Below are 12,092 nucleotides of genomic sequence, written 5' to 3'. Positions count from 1 at the left end.
TCCGGGGTCGCTGAGGAATTTTCAAACGTAAGCAGTGGTGATAAAGATACGTGTTTACGCTTAGTCTTTACAAAGTTATAAAACTGCTTTGGATCCTGAGTAATTGTATCCGGCAGCGGTGAATAAAATTTCTGTAACATTCAGCGTTATGCACGGTAAAATTTGATCGAGCTAGTAGATATCGTGAAAAATCTATACTACTGCAGGTTTTTTTTATATTTAAGTAAGAGCTTATTTTACAGTAAAATTTTTCTAAGGTGACATTATGATCGGTGCATGACCGAATATCGTACCAATCATATGTATCGATAAGGCAACTAAGTTTGTGAAAATCAGCTTTACGGAAGCAGTGAATCTTATTTGCCACATATGAAGACATCTGATCGATAAGTGGGGTGATATGGATCCTCTGGTGTTGAAAGTAGGAAAGCTCTGGAGAGAGTGGTACCATCAGGATCAGATACAAAACATAAGTCTAAAAGCCGACCTAACGAATTTTTAACATGGTTAATTTGACCTAGGGACATGCACCCAAATAGGTTCAAAATCCACATAGGACTTCTATCCGTTTTTTTCAACATTTTCAATGTTTAAATTCAAATTCAAATCAATTTTAGAAGGGACTTGAAAATATTCGTTACACTTTGCACGTGGCCGGAATCGGCCGACTATATCCTATAGGTGCCGTATAACTGATTGATCGAAAATGATAAAACTTTGGTGTTTTTAGAGTTAGAGAGTTCAAATTTTACATGAGAGCTATTTTTGGCACATGCAAAATTTCGTAAGGATCGGCCAACTATATCCCATAGCTGCCACATAACTGAACGATCGGCCGATCCCGGTCGTTCCGACTTATATACTGCGTGCAAAGGAAAGAAGGGTGTGTGCAAAGTTTCAAGTAGATAGGTTTAAAACTGAGAGACTAGTTTGCGTAGAAACAGACAGACGGACATGATAATATCAACTCAAGAGGTGATCCTGATCAAGAATACATCAAGAATATACTTTACAGGGTCGGAGATGTCTCCTTCACTGCGTTGCACACTTTTGATCAAAATTATAATACCCTCTGCAAGGGTATAGTAAAACTTTACGCAAAATATAAGATGTTAAAAAATATGCTATCGCTTAGCTGCAAGATGGAAAAATTACCAATAAAATTCAAAGGTATTACAAACAGGTTGCAGATCTTGTGGTTTCTGAAGGGGGAAACACATGTTTGTTAATTCAGGCAGCTAGCATGGCCGCACGAAAACAGGGTAAACAAAATATTAGTCCATTTTATAATAATTTTAAGTTAGAGTTCATATATTTCATTTTTTTAATTAAATTGTTTTGTCTTACCCGATTTTATTTTATTCAAAAGAGAATAGGGGGCGTTGTCACACCCATTTTTTATACCCTTGCACAGGGTATTATAATTTTGGTTCAGACAATTTTGAAGACGTCTTCGACACTATGAAGTATATATATTCTTGATCTGGATCACCTCTTGAGTCGATATGTCCATTTCCGTCTGTCCGTATGAACGCTTGCATGTCATAGACTTTAAAATATAGAGCTACAGGATTTGTGCTGGGGACTCCTAAAATGCCCCCGCCCCCACCAATAGCAATTTTCTGTAGCGCCAGTTCTTTTGATTCCAAATTACTTCTATAGTTAATATATTTGAAAAACAAATTTCATCCAAATCGGCCGATTTTTGGAAGAGATATACCCATACATACATGTGTATACATTTTCCCACACAAACGGGCTAAAATTTTGAACGCGTGGATATCGAAGACTATCAAAAATAGAACTATCTGATTTGGAACTTGAACTCGTATTGTATCCGCGATCAAGTTTGTGCCACGCAAAATTTTGACGCCCCCCAAACATAGTGTTCGTGAATTTTTTTGTACAATTTATTGATGCCAACTGTTCCAATGGCTAATCTACACCTACAAATTAAAAAATCAGCCAAGTCGGATAATTTGTAAAAAAGTTATAAACTTTTCAGTCTGCTTCCCTACTAAATCGGCTGTATGGCTGTAGGTGTATGGTTAGGGCTTTGCCCAAGCGCAAAAGTGTGCAACAAAATTTGTGGCTGAGAATCCGTGCTGTTAAAGTTGAAACTATAAACTTTACAGTATAAAGGATTTACAGCTGTGTTCATTTAATAGCAATGGAAAAAAAAACGTTTTTTTGTTGATTTTTCGAAAATTTACTAGATTTTTTAATATAGTTCTAGTTAAATGAAATACCCTCAGTATTTCTGAGGCAATACCCTCAGGTATTACTAGTAATACCATTAACCCTCAGTGCTGGAAACGTCAAACTTTCTTTCGCCATTCGTTGCCTTCATCAGGAATACTGGCACTCAATGTGGTCCATCCGGCACTCCAATTCATTGATATGATTTTCACGCATTAATATAAGTAGCCGTGTCGACCACTATAATGCACTAGTTTAAACTTATGGTATTAATTCTCAGGTAAACATTTTTGTTGCACACTTTTGCGCTTGGGCAACACAAAAAAAAAAACCTACGGCTATACTACCCATTCAGTAGGGAAGCAGACTAAAAAGTGTCTAGCTCCTATAAAAATTATACGATTTGGCTGATTTTTTATCTGCAGGTACAGATTAGCCATTGGAACAGTTTGACATCAAAACATAAACGAACTGGCGCTACAATGCGATTTCTGTTTTTGGGGCGGGAAAATTTTGACACAAACTTGATCTGCGCGAATATCATACGAGTTCAAGTTCCAATACAGATTTTTCTATCTCTCATATTCTTCGAGATCTACGAGATCAAAATTTTAACCCGTTTGTATGGGAAATGGTATATATCGGTATAAATCAGAGGTCGGCACGGCCCTATCTCGGGGGCATAGGAAATTTCTCTGCCCGAGCTCTGCCACACACACACAGTATACATGTGTGAAACGTCATGCTCACAGCCCACTTTCTGCTATTCGTTACTAACACTAATGCGGTAAAATCATATCAATGTATTGGGGTGCCGACCACTGGTATAAATACAGGCTGATTTTGGCCGCACCGCCCGGTATAGGAAACCGGGGTCAACGCCCCGGTGCCTAAAGAGAAATGCTCGGCGTTGAACGCGGCCTATAAAGAAATGCCACATGGGTGCTTCTACGGGAAACTAAAAAAGTCCAGCCACAGCGCTGCCGCCACACTGACATTATGGCACGCACAAATTATTTTAAAAGATCTCCCATTTGCTTTCATTTTCCCTTACGTTACCTTTGGATTGCCTTTAAAAAATTGGTTTCATTGATCAAAATGTTCTCAGAAATTGGGTTGGAAGAAGTTTTACCCATAGAAAGGTAGGGAGAAAGGTTTCTCCATTGGTAGGGAAGTAAATATTTTCATTTGTTTAAGAAGTGTTACTGGAAAATTTTACGCGCTTATATTAATGATAGCTAGTTCTTAACAGTTCTTAAACAAATATTAATCTACGCTTCCCTATCTTTTTTTTTTTTTTTTTTTATCAATCAATCAATAGTTATATTTAAAATCTGTCCGAAGTTATGGACAATAATTAAATTGTATAATGGGACCTTAACTTAATGAAATATTGAAACTATTAACAGTAACTATTGAAACTAATTTTAACAGTAACCTTAGCGATAGAATTCAAGTTAATTATTGTCGGGCCCTTTAGTGGGCCTTGTTAGTTTTACAACTGGGTCCGTTTCAGCCTCCTTGTGGTGTAGCTGTTGTCCAGAAGATTGATGGCTTCAGGGTTAGGATGTCGGTCCAGCCTTCGGTCCCTATCTATGAAGAATACTTGTTCCTCCCAATTTATTTATTATACCCTTGCAGAGGGTATTATAATTTTGACAAATGCAGTGAAGGAGACATCTCCGACCCTATAAAGTATATATATTCTTGATCAGGATCACCTCCTGAGTTGATATGAGCATGTCCGTCTGTCTGTCTGCTTCTAAGCGAACTAGTCTCTCAGTTTTAAAGCACACACCCTTCTTTCCTTTGCACGCAGTATATAAGTCGGAACGTCCGGGATCGGCCGACTATATCCTATAGCTGCCATATAACTGATTGATCGGAAATGGTATAACTTTGGTGGTTTTAGAGCAGTGGTCGGCACCCCAATACATTGATATGATTTTACCGCATTAGTGTTAGTAACGAATAGCAGAAAGTAGGCTGTGAGCATGACGTTTCACACATTTATACTGTGTGTGTGTGGCAAAGCTCGGGCAGAGAAATTTCCTATGCCCCCGAGATAGGGCCGTGCCGACCTCTGTTTTAGAGTTAGAGAGTTCAAATTTTACGAGACACAAGAAATTACACGAGAGCTATTTTTGAGAAAATAATACGACATGCCAAATTTCATAAGGATCGGCCGACTATATCCTATAGCTTCCATTTAACTGAACGATCGGAAATGACCCAATATTTTTTTTGTAGGACGATCTTGAGTTTATGATCCAGTAAAGGCTGCTAGCTTTTAGTTTCAGGTGCATCTTCCTGCATTAGATGTTAGCTTAAGCTTAAGGATTAGCTTAAGGGATCTGCATACCGTTAAGTGAAAGCGGAGGGCATGTTTGACTATTAGGAGTAAACGTTACATGTTTACACTTTTGTTGGTTTATTTTAACGCGCCAGTCGGAAAGCCACCTTTCCCCTACTCTTAGATGATTAGCGAGTTGGTTTGTTGCTTGGGTTGGGGATCTGGAGCGACTGAGGATAGCGATATCCCCGGCGAACGTTAACATTGTTAGTAGTTTATTCCTAGGGATATCCGCAGTATACAAAACATATAGACAAGGGCCGAGTGCGCTTCCTTGTGAAACTTCAGCCTAGATGATGTAGTCACCCAGCTATTTCGGGTAGCTGCGTTGCATCTCACTGAGAGAATTGTAGAGGTACGACTCCACTAGGTTGTGGTGCAGTTGGTAGAGGGGTAGCTTCTGGCTGAATTAGTGGCACAATTTGACTGAAAGACACTTTGGAGATGTGAAACGAATGTTTTAGCTGTTTTTTCGTCGCTGCGAGTCAGCATCCCGCGAAGTTTCTTATCGGCGTGGTCGTTTCTATTGGGGCGCTAAGATTTTGTGGGCCTTCCACAGGGGATACTTTGTACTTTTTGGCGAAAGATTCTGGATGTTCCTTAGCTGTGAGTTTTCTTCCTGTTGGTGAAGAGCCTGGTCGAGTGATCGGGTTTCTTCCGTTACTTTGAAGCTGGTGATCTGCTGTTTTGCCAATCATGACGCCTCTTTTCTCGCACGAGCTGTTCGATTTGTTCGAAAATCAATGAGGTCTGGGAGCTTCAGTATGTAGATAATGGAATTGTACAATTGCCTTCCTTTGGGAGTCACTAGACGTCATCCCAAGTTCTAAAACTATAGAATTTGTATTGATGTGGCCTGCAAAAAGTTTGTGGCAAACCTTTTGTGAAAATGGTTTTTAATGCGTTCTCTGATTAGAACTCCGATTCCGACGTGGGCTTACGACTATTCAAATCCTTGTACACCATACATCCTCTATAGGTTTCGATATGGTTGCCTCCGCAGTTATCTTCATGGTACTGTCCTTGTTTGTAGTGTAGTCCCCGCAGACTACACAGACTGCCCGAAGTGTGCAGTATGACCTATCTTGGCCATACTCTTGGCAATTAGTGCATTGCACTGGATCGTTGCGTTAATTGATTGTCGATGCAAAAGTGATTCTCCGATGCAAAAGGTATTGTAGCTTTTTAAAATTGGGTGAACTTCTTTCTTCTTTAACGACCTAATTTCTGGCTCGACATTGAAAAAGGGTTGTGGCATTTCGTCTTTACAATGTTTGATTACAATTTTAATAACATTCTTGGCTGCGAAGCCCTTTTCTTTAAGAGCGTGTAGTACTTTTTCCTAGCATATGGATACGATTCGGAATTGCTCTTCAGTCTTTGTTTGCACCTTTTTTACATGGATGTTCCCTTTGATAAGCGGGACAACATGAAAGTTGTTACCGTTCCCGATTAACGCCACAATTTGGTTGACCAGGCATTCGAGCTTTTCTTTCTGATATAGATTGAAGGGGGCTTGGTTTTTTTGCAGTTTTTTGTTTGGTAAACTAAGATTATTTTTCAGTTTTCCAGCAGCTCGGGCAAAGCACGTCCTCTCAGTTCGGTAGTTAAATGGTTAAGAATAAACACATAGCTAAATATAATCGTATAACTTATTGGTTTATTGTCGTTCTTTTAAGACCTCTTAAAGATCAATTAGGCTTGTAATTATTTTTAAAACGAGTAATTTCTGACACCACCTCAAATTTGGATATCAAATTTTGCCGTCGGCAGCAACAATTTTCGTTTTGGTGAGCGACCAATAAGTCCGACACCATGAGTTATCGCCTAAGCTGCCATACTTTTTATAGAATGAAAAAGCAAGTTAAAAATACTTGTATAATCAAACGGATGGCGATAAATTTGTTGAAATTGGGTAAAATATGTTTTTTAAAAATTAATTAATTTAATTTAATTAGTTATGTATGTGCTAAAAGTGTATAACAAAAATTGTTGAAAACTCCGGAATGAAATAAAAATGAAATCCATTGAAAAGGTGGCATCCCCTTAACTTGGCTTTTCTGGCTTTTCCCCTTAATTCTTTTGGTTTCGAAAATAAAAACGCATTTTTTCGCGTTGTTTGCTGCTGACCAAACCTCAAATCAGCTGTTTCGGCAACAAGAAATTATGAGAAATGAAACGTTTCGATAGCAAAACGATAACTAAAAACTTGTGAAAACCGGAGCACCTCAAAAACGAAAATCTCGGTTTTCGTCCCAAAACGAAAACGAAAACCGAAAGTAAAAACCGGAGCATGTCTGTATAGGACGATACTGTAGAAATGCAGGCATTGTTCGCAGGCAAGTGTGCACATAAGAGACCACATTTAGCGGGGGATCTAGGAGTATTTACACATAAACCGGTTTTAATAGAGTACAATCACAGAAAGAAAAATCCGGGAAATTGTTGCCGAGATTAATCCTAAAAGGGAATTATTTGTGATTAGGTCCGGGGTTTCTTGTTTTAAGTATAAAACCACTTTTTTTCGAATCCTAAAATTCTTGACCAAATCCCGAACATTCCTAGATATTTTTTCCGAAAATTCGTAATATAATACTCTATTTTCGTACACAAGCAAATTCCGAAAAATCTCCATTTAATTCTGACTATTCTTAGATAATTTAATCCCGAAAAATTCTTGATTTAATCTTGACCATTCTTAGATTTTCTTAGAAAAATTCTTGATTTGAGCCCGAATATTCTTAGATAATTTAATCCCAAAAATTTTTTATTAAATTTCGATCATTCTTAACAATGTGGTTCCCAAAGCTTCTTAATTTAATCCTTAATATTCTTTAATATTGCAATATTAAAGGTTTTCAAAACGAAAACCGAAAGTGAAAACCGGAGCATGCCTGATAGTTTACGATTCATATCTGTGTTGAATTAATCATATGCACTTCGATTCAGAGGTGTCATACCGAAATGAGATTGATTCGTATCATAGCAATTCGTTATAGCAATGCAAAGATCTTCGATAGCAATCAATCATTCATTATACATATATTGCGTCACTAAACGATGCAATATACATAAGTATACATTTGTGCACACATAAGAATAGTAGACTAATTTGTGTTCCTGTACAGTATAATCTTGCTTCAGCGAGCATATAGTCACAATAGTTTTCGTCATCTATTTGTAATGTGCATTTATCGATAGCTTGTACTTTTCTGAAACAAATATATTTACATTTTTGTGATTCCCATCAATTTGATATTTGTTTTGAGATGTCTAACAATCGTTGTGCAATTTTAAAAATGTTTCAACAAGGAAATCGCCAATGCGACATTGTTCGTTTGCCTGGCATACGAAAACAAATGGTCTCTGGCGCTATCTGGCGATTTAATGAGCTTGGCCATGAAGGTGACCGTCCCGGACGAGGCAGACCATGCGCCGCTAACACTTCCAGAATTCGCCAGATCGTGAAAAGAGGATCATTCGGAATTGCAGAGTCTAGGCCAGAAAAATAGCCCGTGAAATCGGAGTGAATCGAGAAAGTGTTCGGTTGATTGCAAAAAATTAACTTAATCTCAAGACCTACAAGCTCCAAAAAGTGCATCTTCTTACGGAAGACAACAAGCGCGTGAGACTCCAAAGATGCCGTCAGCTAAAGCGTCGGGCCGCAAATCAAAAATGGGAGCGTATTCTCTTCACGGACGAGAAGGTATTCACCATCCAACAGGCGCACAATAACCGAAATGACAGAAGCTGGTCGGCTGAAGCTGCAGGTACCTCTGCAATAATCGAGCGCCATCAATGTGAGCAGTCTTTAATGGTTTGGGGAGAAATATGCGCCACCGGTAAAACACCCCTTGTTTTCATCGATCAAGGGGTCAAAATCAATCAGGAAGTGTACCGCCGGGACATTTTGGAAACTGTTGTGCTTCCTTGGGCCCAGCAGCACTTCGGTGATACGGAGTGGACGTTTAAACAGGATTCAGCGCCAACCCATAGACCCAAATTGACTCAAGACTGGTGCAAAGCCAATTTTCCGGACTTTATCACATCCAGTGAATGGCCATATTACTCGCCAGATCTTAATCCAATCAAAGATTATAAAGTACATAGATGGGACATCAGGGCCCAAAACGGTCAACTTTTTGCGTCGAGCTTGTTGGTGAGGGGGGAACGCACATGCATACGATTCTATTTTTAGAACTCTTTACATGTATCCGTCAACAAAAATGTGAACCTATGTGTGTATGTGTGACTGCTCGCACGACGAAGTAAAAAGGTTTTGGCTTCCAAATTTCAATTTCAATTTCTCGTTTCTGTTTTTGATGCGTCGATGTGGTAGTTGGTAGAACAAATAGTATTTTTGATCGCCGCAGATCAAGACAGGATGGTAGCGTAATGCATAGAGTAGTTACTCTATGTGTAATTTTTCTGTGTTCAAATCCTCGTAAGGACTGAACTTTTTCTTTCTTTTATAATTATTATTATTATTATTATATAATTATTATTTTCTTTAATTGTAATATTTTTCTTTAATTTTACAATTGTAAAATTGTTTAATTCTTTATTATGTCCGGCTAATAAAATTTCAAGGGAGTCCTTCCGGCATTTTGTCATCCGACACGTCCGTCACTTATTTTTACTTTAATTGTTATAGAATGCAATTAAAAATAATAATAATAACGTAAAAATTAAAAGTAAAAAATAAAAAAATAATAAAAAAATAAAAGTAAATATAAAAAGAATCATAAAACTAAAACTTTATCAAAATCGAAACAACCGCCCGCTAATGAAGTCGAACCCAGGACCCCAAGAATAAGGACCGCGCACTATCCATCTAGGCTACCCTCGAAGTTGATTTTATGATACTTAAAATTGGTGTTAAAGAAGGCGCTAGAAACCATACCAAAAACAGAGCTGACGAGTAAGGATAGTAAAAGATATTTCTGATCTCTTTTCTCTTACATTGGTTCGATTACAACGTTTCAAAGTTTCATCGTTCCAAAGATGTTACGATCTAAAAATAGAATTCTCTCTCTCCCTATCTAATCTGCCAGCCGTTTGTCGTGGAACCCGCTCTAAAATATTTTCATTATTACAGCGGGTTCCACGACGGAAAAAATGAAAACACTTGAGAGCGGGTTCCACGACGCGGCCTGCCAAAATGCCGTAGAACCCGCACTTATAGACATTTTTACCGTGGGTTCCAATACGAACTGAGACGATGTTAAGGTTTTTTTACAATTTTGTATTTTTTTTTATTGGATTATAAATTTAGGAAAGCACATTAAAATAATAAAACAATAATATAAATAGATTAAAAATTAAAAAAAAATGGACTTCCCGAGCCTGGTATGAACTCGTTTTACTTTGCACACCAGCCAAGCACTCTACCACTCGGCTATTCCTCATTCGTTGTCCCGCGAAAAATTTCTCAAACTTAACTTGTCGAGCAATGGAACCCGCTCGTTCCAGCGGGTTCCACTGCTGGAACCCGCCATAGAAAATTTTTCTTTGTATGAGATTTCCCATCTATGTACTTTATAATCTTTGATCCAATGCACTACAGTGTGTGGTCTATTTTGGAGTCCAGGGCATGTGCTAAACGCCACATAAGTTTGGAGGTGCTGAAGCAATCATTGCTCCGAGCATGGAATCGATTATCGGAAGAAGACCTGCGGCCCATTGCGCTAAATTTCCAGAAACGTTTAGGGCTCTGCGTCGCAGCCCAAGGAAGCCACTTCGAAACTGTCTGAATATATCGACGCATTTCCGCGAAAGTATCGTAAGTCGCCTTTTTTCGAAATTGAGATTTGAATGAAAAATTGTTAGGCACCTAATGTCTTACTACCCTGTGAAATATTATAACTGAAAACCCTATAGTTGCGATAAAAGTTAAGTTTCAATTTTATCGTATATTAGAGTGCTTTTCAATCTACGCGCGAAATTATCGTATGTCCATACAAAAATTTTGCATGGAAATACTTCAAATGCACAAAAATAAAGAAATGCAATAACAAATGTTTCTAATCGCTTAAACATCTTATGATTTTGCTTATTGTTTGTAAGAGATGAAATAAAAAAAAAGCTTCTCCTGTAAAATTGGATTTTTCGACATACGATACTTTCGCGGAAATGCGTCGATATGTTAACACAATGCCTATTTAATAGTTGTGTATCTGCATTTTTTCTCAAATACAGTTCCTTAAAAAGTTATGATCAAAAATGTTTGTTCGGGTTATTTATTGTCACCCTGTATATTCATGATCAGGATCACCACCTGAGTTGATATAAACATGTCCGTCTGTCTGTCTGTTTCTGTATCGGAAATTCCATAATGCGTGTGATCGTGAATGGAACATAATGTGAACGATCGGAAATGGTATTTGGTAAAAATACCAACTTTGGTATTTTTAAAGGTAGAAGCAACGGCCTTTTTTTGGAGCATAGGAGAAGTGATCATCTCCGATCCAACAAAGTATATACACATATTTTTGAAAAAAAAAAAACAGCCAAATCGGAGGAGCTATCCTCTATTTTTAGAGGAGTTATAAACTTTTTCGTCACCTTTCGAAGTGAAGCGGCGTATGGCCTTAGCACTATACGTTAATGGGAAATCTAATCTTTAAACAGAGAAGAAAAAAATGTTAACCTAGCTTCACCTTAAGGATGTAGTCTTATGTTCCGGCCTACTTTTAATTTTTTATTTTTTTTTTTTTTTTCGCGGTCTTTCAGAATTTGGAAATGGCTTGTGCATCAATAAGAGCATCAGCTAGCATTCCTGTATTCATCATAAAGCTTAGAGGCCCAGACGACCGAGGGGCGCTCGAGAAACGATTTGTTAGTACATATTAAGCTATTTGAAATATGTTAAGCTAAGAGGAGTTAGTAAGGAAATTTAAAATTCTATATTTTAAATAAGAGGGACAGGAAAGAGATGTAATAGAGTGGAGACCATTGTAGTTCGAACATAATACCCTAAAAGGGTCATGCAGTGCATATGTCGAACTACAACGGCTAAGGAACAGAGGACTAAAGTTTTGAGTCCTTCTATTAGGAATGTTAAAATTTAAGCGTGTTAGTAAATGCTGGCTATCTACATCCCCGTTAATAAGGTTATGCAGAAAAACTACACCGAGCATTGTCCTACCATTTGTTAAGCTAGGTAAGTTTATAAGTAAAAGTCTGCTACTGTAGGATGGAAGCTGAAGATTTGCATCCCAGTATAGACCTCTAAGTGCAAATATTAAAAAGTTGTTTGTACGGATTCTATGCGGTCCTTATGTACTCCATATTGGGGACTCCAGACACATGAACCGTACTCTAGTATAGGACGGACCAAAGAAATAAATAATGTTTTGGTTATATAGGGGTCATTAAATTCTTTTGACCACCTTTTGATAAAACCAAGGACTCCTTTAGCCTTATTAACCATTAAGGAAATATGGTCGGCAATTTTAAGTTTGATGTCTAATAGGATGCCGAGATCATTAACCTGGGTTAATTTTTCTAGGCCAACCCCATTAATAGAATAAGTAGCTTG

This window comes from Drosophila bipectinata, chromosome XR (genome assembly GCF_030179905.1).
Source record: "Drosophila bipectinata strain 14024-0381.07 chromosome XR, DbipHiC1v2, whole genome shotgun sequence".
Classification (NCBI taxonomy): domain Eukaryota; kingdom Metazoa; phylum Arthropoda; class Insecta; order Diptera; family Drosophilidae; genus Drosophila; species Drosophila bipectinata.
Note: the sequence above shows the minus strand (reverse complement) of the source record.